At 44.7% G+C, this 12,494-nt stretch overlaps 1 pseudogene; it reads right to left on the reverse strand.

Moving 5' to 3' along the window:
* Nucleotides 1-2,222: 2,222 nt before the first annotated feature.
* On the reverse strand, nucleotides 2,223-8,510 carry LOC115869041 (annotated as a pseudogene).
* Nucleotides 8,511-12,494: the final 3,984 nt, after the last annotated feature.

A 12,494-nucleotide genomic window follows, 5' to 3' on the forward strand; every position in this document is an offset into this window, starting at 1 on the left:
GGGGGTGGCAGGAGGAGTGAGAGCAAAGGTGGGGGTGGGGGTGACGGCCCTTTTTCATTTCTTTTCCCCAGTCCTTCTCAAAGTATCCTATTGACTCACAAAAGGGCCTCCCCTCCTGGCTCCCCAACGCCCGGAGCATGCGAGAAGGCAAGGCGGGTGGCGTGCAACTAGCTTCCGTGTTGGCCTCTCTGGGTGGAAGGTCACCTTGGGTCTGAGCCCTCATCATGCCCACTAGCAGAACCCAGACCGCCCCCTCCACCACCACCCCGATCTGTTGAGCCCATTGCCAACAACCTCAGACCAAAGTGCCAAGTGCGAAACAGCACGTCCAGGGAGTCTCCCTAAAGCTTCCCGGGGTTCAAGATGGCGCTATGAACCTTCGCTCTACTACTGTGCTGGTGGCGGTGTTGCCCTCCATCCTCCTTCATGGGACTCCAAACCGTTTGGGGGAAACTGATATGAAAAGATACTGAGGTTTCCCCCCCACACTCCTCCCGCCCCCACCAACGAACCTTTTGAAAGCGCCATCTGTTCAGTCGTGAAATGGCCACCGCCCGCTCCCTTAGGCCAAGACGCCACCGACTTGAAAGGGCAGCACCTCGGGGAACCCCGTTGAAAGCTCCCAAATATGGACAACAGGATGGCTTTTCGTGAGCCCCCTCTCTGGCTGAAGTCCCCCACAACCCCCTCAGAGGCCTCACCTTTCCTGTTGGCAAGAGCTGGAGTCCACACTGCTCGCCCAGCGGAGGCCCCCACAAACTGAGACTAAGCTACGCCCCCTAAGGCAGCAAGGCCCTGTCGGGAAAGACCGCATCCGGGTAAATCCAAGGACTTACACCGGCAGTCTATCTCACGGCGCATAGAGGGGGGCGGGCAGCCACGTGGAATGGGGGAGGAGGTTGCACGCTAGAGGAGGGGTTTGCTGGGCGGAGTGAGACTCTCTTCCTGAATTTCCTGCAATCCCCAATCCCCCCCCCACACACACACACCTCCAGGTCTTCGCCCTGCACCCCATCCCACCAGACCTGGACGCCATCTTCTACAGATGCCCCTCTGCCTCCCAAGGCAATCCGGGGGTCCTGCTTGGGGGGTCTGAGGAGATAGCCCCCATCCTTTGCAATGTCTTAGATAGACTCCACAGGTCCCGCCACCACTCCTCGCTTTTTTTCAACCTCGGCTGATGACTCGCGTCCCGCTCCTTGATGGAAATGATTTGCGTGAATGTGACTCTGCTTTCTAGAGTCTACACTCGTCGGACTGCCATTGAGTGGATTCCAACTCACAGGGACCCTGTAGGGACAGGGGAGAGAACAGCCCCTGTGGGTTGCCGAGGCAGTCAGTTTTGTTTTTTTTAATTTCACGTCAGTACTTTATTACACTGATCTGGAAAAAGGATTCAGTCCAGGTTTACTCCAACGGAGCACTTGGCCCAAGTAGCCGGGCCGAGCAAAGGGACAGGACTCAGAATCTCAGTGTAAAGACATGTTGTCATGATCAATAGGCATTTCACTGCCACCACAGAGAGGTCGGGGAAGGGTTCTACAACACACATTCAGATGGATTCCTCCCCCTTAGGAACCAGGAAGCCTACCCCATTGGGCAAGAGGGATGGCTTACTTTCCAATGGTCCCATGAGGGTTCTAGCATTTCAACTGCCACCAGAAACCCTACAAGGGGGGTTGTTTTTTGGGGTTTTGTTTTTTTTTGGTTGTTGTATGTATATATCTTTTTTGAAAAAATCCCAACACTTAAACATTCGAAGTTGATCCCAAACTTCAGAGGCCAGGGAGGAAATCGATTTAAACATCAGCCCATGGGCTCCTTTTCCACTGGAAAATGCCTCGACCAACCTGACTGCTGAGCAGTTCCGGGCCTGGAATCGTCTTGCTTCCCCCATCCGTAGTCTTCAACATGGTTCCTTCCTCCCCCGGAACTCAAGTCAGTCCCAAGGAAACAACCCGGGTCTCTTTCCCCCTTTGAAGAGTGGCAAGTCTTCCCCTGGCCCTCAACTGAGGAGCCGGCATGCCCCGGAGGTGCCATTCGGACTAGAGTATACGAAGGGAGAGGGTGCGAGGGACAAGACGGCTGAAAGAGGAGCCACTGGTCCCCCATCCGCCGCTACATGAAGTGTGGTCAGTGTGACGTGTGCAGGGAAGCGGCGCCGAGGAGTGGGGTGGCAGGGAGAGTGGGCGTCCCTGGGACAGCAGTCGGCTGGTTTGCTTTCACTTCTTGCCCTTGCCCGGAACGGCCCCGGCTTCTGTGGCTTGCATACGGTCTCCTTATCCACAGGAAACTATAGGGCCTTGATAGGCTTCAAGTTCGTGTCCAATTCATAGACGAAAAGCAGGTTCGGCTCCATGATGGCCTCTTTAGAGAGCCCCTCCAGATGTTTGCCAGTGCCCCGGAGGCTGTTGCCATGGGCTGCAACCAGGACCTGTTTCCCTTCCTTGATCTGAGGAATGATTTCTTCGTTCCGGAAGGACAGGGCTCTGATAATGGCCTTCACCCTCTCACGAGAGGTCACCTCTTCTTTAGTGAGGTCTGCATATCTCCGATCTTGGCTGCTGTTGCTGTAGAAGCGGTGGTCTTCCATGGGCACTGAAAGTGGCTCCAAATCTTGGCCTGGGCTGCACTACCCTCAGCCACATCTGGGCGATGGCATCCAGCACCTCACAGAGGGCCTGCATGGCTTCTCTTCGTGCCCTGAGATGAAGCAGATACCAACTCATAGTCAACAACGCGCAGCGCCTGCCCACAGCGCTTCGCTTCCTCATGCCCTGCTGGGCTCAGGTCGCTATCGTACCAGCCACCGAAGTGGTTCGTCAGGTTCCAGGCGCTCTGGCTGTGGCTGATCAGCACTAGCTGGTAGGCAGCCAGGACTATAGGCTCAGGATACGGCCATGGCTGGGGTTCACGAAGCTTCAGAAGGCTGTAACTAAATTTACAGAAGCCTCTTGTTTCTACTGTGAAGCAGCTTGTGGTTTCGAATGATACTCATCTCAGATTATTTAAAAAATGAAACAAAACAGACTCGCTGCTGCTGTGGAGTCAATGCTGACTCACAATGAGCCCCTGTGGGTCTGTTTCCAAGAGGGCAGCTCCCACGGAGCTACAGGTCCCAAACTACTGACGATGCAGATGGCAGCCCAAAGCATAACCACGACCCCACCAGGCCTGCTCGTCTAAAATAACCTATTCCAGACTTCACCCTGATACATAGAAGGTACTTGAAGATGTCGATGAGCCGCGCTAAAGGATTGCAGCTCTTTTAAAAGCATTGTGGCACGGCTGAATTATTTGGTGTGCTGATTCTAGCCTTAGTCTTGCCACATTCCCATCAGAAGTTGCTCACCCCCCATGCTCTTCTTGCGAATATAAATCCCATAAAATCTAAATTTTTAAAAATACATTGCTAACAGCAAATACCTAGTTAGTTTTCACATTTACCTCATAGCTTTATATGCTTTAAAAAATGTTTAGTTCACTGGATTGGTATTAAAATATGGTGTATGCATTTCTGTTCCTGTTGTGGCTAAAGTTTAGTTGTTTGTAAAGAACAAGTTACCCTGACATCACCTCTTTTTCTTTGCAGTATGTGTGGTTGTCGGGCAAGGGGAGATTTTATGTTCTGGGGAGTTGCTGGGTGGTACAAACGTGATTTTCAGCGGCAGGTTGACCATCCAAACGTTGAGGGTTCTACTCCATGAGAAGCGCCTGGAAAGAAAGGTCTAGTTATCAACATCTTCCCCAAAAATTAGCCCTTGAAAATCTTACGAAGTACAGTTCCTCCTGACACAAATGTGCTATCTGACCATGCTCTTTTCTATTTCATTATTTTAGCATTTAACTTCATTATTCATACCTTCTAATTCTTCCCATGGGATATGCAATTATTCACTCCCCTAGCTTCTTGAATTACCTAGATAATTTTGATCTTTCTTGTTTCATACTACATCTGATTGACAAAGATTCATATTTGTGCCCATTCCAAAGAAAGAGGACCCAACAGAATGCTCAAAATATAGAACGGTACCTTTCATATCGCACACAAGTGAAATGTTGCTGGAGACCATCCAACAACAGTTGCAGCAGTCCATGGACAGGGAGCTGCCAGACATGCAGGCCGGATTCAGGAGAGGATGTGAAACAAGGGATGTCACTACTGATGTTACACAAATCTTGGCTCAAATCAGAGAATGCCAGACCGATGTTTACTTTTGTTTCACTGACTATGCAAAGACTGTGTGGACCATAGACTGTGTGGACCATAAAAAGCTTGGGATAATCTTGAGAAGAATGAGAATTTCAGGACACTTTATTATGCTCCTGGGGAAGAGGCAGTTGAGGGAGGCTGAAGCCTCTGGCAGATCCCCTCACGCCACAGTCAAGGGACTCAAACAGTTTGACCATCAGACGGAAATTATTGTAAACTTGAATATGCTGGATCAAACACGGTTTAATATGATACTTGGTCAGTTGACCTCTGTCTTGACCCAGCCTGCATTTGCTCTAGGCTCAAATATTTCCCACTTGTTCCATGAAAGAAATTTCTTCTCTGGCTTTTTAAAAAAAGTTGGTTGACTTTTCTTTCTTACCCTCTATTTTTAAAAATTTTTATCTGTAAAATATTGTTATTATTTTCATTTTTATTGTTTCATTAGGTTTCCCAGGTTATTAAGCATAGGAGTGAATGAATGCATAGAGACAATAACTGATGCAATGATGTATCCGGGATGGGAGCGGGTGAAAGGAATTAAGGATCAAACATGAATGCAGGAGGGGGAGGGAGCATTAGAACTGATTGTGATGATGTATATATACAACTCTTTTTTTGGATGTTTACTTGTGCTTTATGACTACCCAAAACATTGGACTGTATGGATATTAACAAACTATGGATAAAATTCCAAAGAATGGGAATTCCAGAATATTTAATTACGCTCATGCAGAACCTCCACATAGACCAAGACAAAATCACTTGAACAGAACAAGGGAATACTGCATGGTTGAAAATCAGGAAAGATGTGTATTAGAATAAATTCTTTTAAAAAGCGGTTTATAATCACAATGATCGACACATAACCACACATGCACACACCCTCTAGGGGGACAAACAACAGAAACTGTGGGGGAAGGAAGACAGCAGGTGGTGTAAGATATGAAAAAAATAACAACTTAAAATTTATGAAGGGGTCATGAGGTGGGGAGGGAGGGCAAAAAGAGGAGCTGATCCCAAGGGCACAATAGAAAGTAAATGTTTAGTGAATAATGATGGTAGCATATGTACAAATATGATTGATACAATTGACATATCGATTGTTATAAGAGTTGTAAGAGCGTCCAATAAAATGACCTTTATAAAATTCTTAATGCCCTATATATTTTTTTAAAATCAGTTTAACTATGGAAGTGCATGATATGTGAATATCATATCAAGAAACTACTACTTAAAAAAAAGAAACCAAATGTAACCACTGATTACCATGAGTGAAGAAGGAAGAATTTTTGCTTAGGAGGCATGGAATTTCTGTTAAGGTGGTGGAATAATTTGAAAAAGGATATCAATAATTGTACAACATGAGTATAATCCATGGCACTGAATTATGTATGTAGAAGTTGTTGAATTGGAGAGTGCATGTTGCATATATTTTTGCCACAATTAAAAAAAAATATAAGGCAGCTGGGCAAAGCAGAATAAGGGAATATCATATAGTTTAAAATCAGGAAAAGTGGGCATCAGGGTTGTATTCTCTCACCATACTTACAGAGCAAATCATCAGAGAAGCTGGACTATGGGAAGAATGGGGCATCAGGATTGGTTATTAACAACCCGAGGGGTGGGGTGGGAGGCAGGTGGAAAATACATTGGTTAGCAAAATGAGGAAGCCACTCGCATCTCTAAGGCAGGAAGGACCAAGAAAAAAATGTGTTAGTGAAGTCCTAGTAGACCAATATGATGGGAACTGGGGACAGGGTGGTTATATCATCCGTAGAGGAGAAGCAGAGGAAGAAGAAAACAAAAACAAAAAACTACCTGCTCAAGCATCCTGTGCTCAAATCTCTTGCCGGCTGAATCAAGCGGCGAGTCAAATGCTCTAAGGGCAAATCAGTGCAGGGCAAGCATAGCACACTGACAGATCACATGAGAAAAATCACATCTAAATTGGTAAAGAAAAAAAATGTTACATCAATTATCCTGCTCCCCACCTCTTCTAGCTCCCCATACACGGGCTCAGTTCTGTGCCCTTATATTTGCTCCCACACGCCTCCTGAGAGTAGTCTCCTCCCATCATCACATCAATTCCCCAGCTCTCATTTATAATTTGTCTAGTCCTTCCATTTGACTGTAAGTTCCATGAGGGTCAGCACCATGCCTTATCTCCCCCTGTAGCCACAATATCGACATATTTCCTGGAGCACGGTGTGTGCACAGTCGATATTTGTCAATGCATCATTTGATTTGCCTATGTTTTGGAATCATTCAGTGACAGGCGTAATTACTTTAACTTTATCATTTTTCCTAGGGTGAGCATCACACAAAAGATGTGACTGCAAAAATGTAAACTCAAAAACGGATTATGGCAACCGCTTCCATCTAGTCATACATACTCTGTTCTTCCTTGAAATAAGCAACATGGATTGTTATCTAACCTAAGCCTTGCATCATTCTCAGCGTTGACCTGCCAATGTTTTAGGGGCAAAATCTTAGCAACCTATCAAGGCAAGGACGTGAAGGACTTATGGAACGTATATGTTGATAGCCTCAAGGAAAAGGTCTTGAAAAGTTAGTTTTCTTTTGTTCCCTCACAAATTACTTTAGTAATGGAATTTTCTCAAATACAGTGAGTAGAAAATAGAACTATTAATCTCAGAGACTGACAGAGTATATTTCACACAGAATTTAATAGAAAAATAGACAAGGCCACCAAGCCTGGTTGTCCTAAGTGACCTTAGTGTTGCCTCACTATCTAGCTGGAAACGAATTCTCTCTTGAGTACACCCTTCTCAACAGTTAGATCATAGAGACGCAGATTTGTGGCACAGGAAGAGGACCTTGAAGGGCATCTAATCGAACCACCTATTGCATACTTGGACAAACTGCTCAAAAGTTTTTCATATAAAGCCCAACAAACACGGATCCCTGTGGATTTACTTGTTCATTAGATCTCGTTCTGCTTCATGAAATCATGCTGTGTTTATGTCCTCAATGGTATGGGAGCCCTGGTGGTATTGTGGTTACAAGTTGGGCTGCTAGCGGAAAGACCAACAAAGCAAAACCACCAGCCGCTCTCAGGGAGAAAGACGAGGCTTATACTCTCGTGAAGAGTTATAGCCTCAGAAACACACGGGCAGATAAACCCTGTCCCACAGGGTCGCTGTAAGTAGAGAACAGGGAATTTGGTCTTGGGTTTTTGAAAACAGCTAACCTGTTCTTCTCGAGTATGGCTCATCAAAAGAAACATACTCATGTCTTTCAAGGGGGCTCCGTAAACTAGAGTGTGTAGACCTTTGCTCTCCATCAGGACAGCAGTCAGCCATTTAAATTTATATTTAATCCCCTTAAAATTAAATATTCATTTGCTCATCATACTAGGTGCATTACAAGCGCTCATGGGAAAGCACTCATACCTACTGTATAGTAAGTACTAGTAGAGAATATCTGCATCATCATCACGACCAAAAGTGCTTTTGGTCAGCGATAGAACTTTCTTTATCTCGAAGCTCTAAACTTTTGTTGAGATTGTTCTCCCACAAACTATTGTATGGTTCAAAGAAGCAGAAACACTAGGATCTGAATCTTCATGTGGAAAATAGTATTCTTTGTGTGAAATACGATTTGTAAATTTAATTTCTAGTTCTAAGTCTGTGGATATTGGCTTTGCAGCGTTGCCATCATTTTCAGAAGCAAACAAACATGAAAAATGCCAAATCCACTGCTGTCCTGTCGATTCTGACTCATAACAAGCAGGCATAACAGAGTAGCATCACATTGCCCCTTAGGATTTTCAACTCCGTAAATCTTTATGGAAGCAGACAGCCACCGCTTTCTCATGCACAGTGATTCGGAAATTTGCATTATGAGCTTTTGGTTAACAGTCATGTGCTTTAACCACCGTACCAAACCAGAGAATTCTAATAACTCATCTGACTTACATGAATGTAATAGCCACGTTGGGTTTTTATTTTGAAATTATTTACTGAAAATGCTTATTGCCTGTGTGCAGCGAGTTCCCGCTCTGCTATTCAGCCCTCTAGGGTTTCTATTTTTTCAAGGGGGGAGGATTTGAGGTCAGATGGACAAACTGACCTCCCACTTTGAATCCTAGCCCTGCTGGCAAGAGACATATAATCCCTTTCCCTCATGTGCCATAGCTGCCACCAACACTACTTCCAAGCTGAGTCCAGTCTGAGCTCGACCAGACTTTTGGGAACCCATGGTGCCCTGAGACACCAGGCACCCATACTAACATGGGAACCAGCCAGCCATGCCAGCTGCTTACCGGGCCCATTGCGCACTGACCATCCAGCTTGTGGTTCTGAACGTGTCTTTCCACTGCTCATGGGCATGCTTCATCGTCCAGCTACGAATTAGGAGCTACCTGCAAAGACAAAGCAATGCAACTAAAATGCAGACAGATAAATGAATTCACTTCTTATGTGAGTATGAGGAGGCCTGCAAAGGTAGAGATCATAAAACTGTCTTCCAGAGAGCAGTGAGGTCGGAATGGGGGAAAAGGAGACCCATTAGGGTGAGTTCTTTGGACACAACATAAGTCACAGAAACCCAAGTGTAACCTTATACAAAACCAGAGCATTAGTGGTTCCCATCAACAGACCAGAAGTGTAGCTGGCCTCAGAATGCTCCGAACCAACCTCCCTCTTATTGTACAGTACCTTCCCAATAAGTGCTACTCATTGAAACGCAATCTGAAAGCTCAGCAGTTCAAACCAAGCTCTGGGAGACGAGGCTTTCTCCTCCCTTAATGAGTTACAGCATCAGACACCCCCCACCCCGCCCCCACCACACCCGGAGCAGTTGTCTCCCGCCCAGTAGGGGCACCATCAGTCAAATGGTTTGCATGAAAGTGAGAATTGAGAACCTCACCTTCCAAGTTCCTCTCTCCCTCTCACGAGGAAGCCCTAATGCCAAGTAAAACTGGCTCTTCACCAGGTCCAAGTGCACACTGCCCTTTGAGGCACAGTTGAGATGCCACTGCCTCACTAGCCATCCCTAAGCCGCACTCCTCCGAAAGTCTGTGTGGAAACTTCTAACCCTGCACCTGTGGTAATGATCTCACCGAGGAATAGGTTTTCTTTGTTAATGAGGTCATATTAATTTGAGTGTGGCCTGAGTTCATTTCTTCAGAGATGTAAATGGAGCCAATGAAGCAAGCGGGGCTGAGGAAAACATACTCCGCCACAGGAAGAGCACGTAGGAGCCAAAGAATAGAAGCTAAAGAATCAAGACCTTCTCAGTCGAACCAAGCCACCAGAGGGGATCCTTCTCCCAGAACCAGTGCCCGGAAATTTGTACTTCTAGCCACCTAGATCGTGGGAAAATAAATTCCGGTTGGTCATTTACTTGTGGGGTTTCTGTTATTAGCAGTACTTGATAAGTAAGACACTCTCTGGCGGTCCTTTATCCTTTATTACCTATGACAGTTTGCCTGGACTTGGCAGGATTTGTGTGTGTGTGAGTTCTTTGTGGGCTAGGGATTGGCAAACTTTGGCTCCAGAGCTATATGCGGCTCTTTGGGCACATACATGTGGCTCTGAAGTAAAGTTTAAAAAATGTAAAGGATATTATTCAGAAAATAGTGAGTTCATTTTGTTTGTAAATATCTATTTATGGCTTTTCAATTGGTGTGAGGGACAAGATTGTCTCTTCCGCCTGAAAAGTCTGCTGACCTCTGTTCTAGCCATAGATTCCAGAAGTCAGTGTACAGCTTGATACATGAGAAGGACTCAAAGACGTGTGTGAACTGAAATTGGGACACCAAAGTTCGCTTTCAGCGAATGTTAGACTGTTAGACTGCATGGTGATGGCCAAAGGGGACTGACTAGGACAAACCAGTTGAGGGTAAGGCCACTGGGGAAAAGCTACATCCAACCTTTATTCTGGCACAGCCTGGTATTTTTATTGGAAGCAACTAGATTCTTAAAAGTTGTGCCCATTGGTTGTTAAAGCTTTTGAACACCTCATTCCCAATTTTCTGTCTATACTAAAATGTGACATTTTCTATTTCCCTTGGCACAAGCATCTTGTAAGACTTTTGCTCTTTTCTCTACCAAACTCAGTTTTTGCAGTACACGGACATAATGATACTCAATACATTTCATGAGAGTGTACTTCTTTCTCCTCTTATTTATTTCTGATATTTTATGGGAAATTACTTAAGTGTTGAAACACACTATCTTCAGGCCAAAAGGAAAGGGTGGATTTACAGACGGTGCAGAAACCTGGCATTACAAATATCTCCCAACAAACATCCGTTTGTTGTACAACAAGCAGGAAATTTTTGCCATATTTATAAGCAGACATAAAATTCTCTAGGACCCAAAACACATCATATAGACAACAGAAAGGAACACCAAGCAGCCATTTCCTTATGGCCAAGCAGCAAACCAACAAACGCAAAACCTGCTGGGATATTAACGCAGTTACACCAGGGCAGCACATTCATTTCAAAGCTAGTTCAAACATTGCAACTGTCAGAATAAAAGAAAGGTTCTTGAGGTAAATACTGAAGAGTGACCCCATAGTCTGACTGCTTTTACTCATATTCACAAAGTGTCTTAGATAACTTTTTAAATGATATGTTTTTATTATATAAAACATGAAATGTGCAAAAATATATAAAATAAAAATAACTATACAACACCCAGGATTCAGGCTCTGAATTTTAAAAAATAATTATTTATATTTCCTCCTTTGTTCCACATCCTCTTATGAACAAGGGAGGAAATCACCATTGCTTCAAAAAACCTCAAAACAAACTCACTGCCACTGAGTCAATGCCGACTCATAGCGACCACATCGGACAGAGTAGAACTGCCTCTGTGGGTTTCCAAGACTGTAATTCGTGGCAGGAGTAGAAGCCTCCTTGTCTTTCTCCCATGATCATCATCGTGCTGGAGCAGAGAAAAGAGGAAGACCCCTGAGGAGATGGACTGATAGCTGGGCCGCCACAATGGGCTCGAGCACAATGGTGAGGATGGCGCAGCCCCAGGCAGAGTTTCATTCTCTTGCACTCGGGGTGACTATGATCAGAACCGACTCAACGACACCTAAGAACAACATTTCCTCCCAGTCTTTCGAACTCCGCAAATAGAGGAGATGGCTTGTGGGTTCATGCCATTATTCAAGAAAGTTAGGTAAGGTGCATAATATAAAAGGACACTGAATTATTATAAAACCTGAATGTGTACATTCCTTGGATAAGGAGCCGAGGTCTTTTCTTCGAGATGCACAGGTGATTGGAATGCCATCAATCTTTCTGACGCTGCAGGCTTGCAGTGAATCCATTCTAGTGACTCCACCCACTTCCGTTTCCTTTGAAGGGAAGCCAGACAGTTAGGGAACAATCTGGAGAGAAGCCTTTTCATTTTTGTAATTGTTTTTCCAAGTCTGTCCATTTTCTTGCTCACACCTAATTATACAGATTAATTTTTAGAGACCCACATTTATTGAATCTTGCCAAAGATTTTAACTTCACTTTATTCCAAGAATAATGCTTTCTTTGTATAGTTATAGCTCAGCTGATTTCATGACATTTAATCTTACAAAACAAAGATGATGCCCATGTAAACTCACCTTACAAAGGATGGGGAACAGGCAATCCTGGAAAGAGGAAAAAGATACATAGAAACCGACAGACCACCCAGGAACCTTATGGGTGCTGTGAGCAGGGTGTTTCATAGACGAACCAAAAACCACTCAGAGGTACCTAAGAGAACTCCTAGTGTCGTTTTATTATGAAACTGGAATCAGATTACATGTGAGTTTCCTAATTGGTTCCAAAAGTCACTAATGACCTTTGAAATGCTACAAAAAGTAATGATCTGCTCAACGTTGAACACTTGCAAAATCAGAAAAATCACAAAGAAAAAAAAGGAAGAAACCCGCACTTTAAAGGCCATGGTGTTATAAATGCCAATGCAAAGAATCCACCTCCTGGACATTGAGTCAATTATGCCTCTTAGTGGCCCAATAGGCAAGAGTAGCGCTCCCCCAGAGAGTTTCAGAGCTACAAATCTCTACAGAAACAGCAAGCCTCCTTTTTCTCCTATGGCAGGGCTGGTGGACTTGAACTTCTGACTTTTCCGTTAGCAGCCTAACTCATAATCCACTCTGTCTCTCAGGCTTCTTAATATCTGTCAATACAACAGGTTTCAAAGTGACATTTTAACATTATCAAGGGTGCTGTTATGTTTACACTGTGTTTTGACATTTCTTTTGCAGTTTATTTTTTATTAGGAAGCATGTTCCAAAG

The sequence above is a fragment of the Echinops telfairi genome, unplaced genomic scaffold, assembly GCF_000313985.2.
Source record: "Echinops telfairi isolate 266 unplaced genomic scaffold, ASM31398v2 ScPeMD7_20;HRSCAF=75, whole genome shotgun sequence".
Lineage (NCBI taxonomy): Eukaryota > Metazoa > Chordata > Mammalia > Afrosoricida > Tenrecidae > Echinops > Echinops telfairi.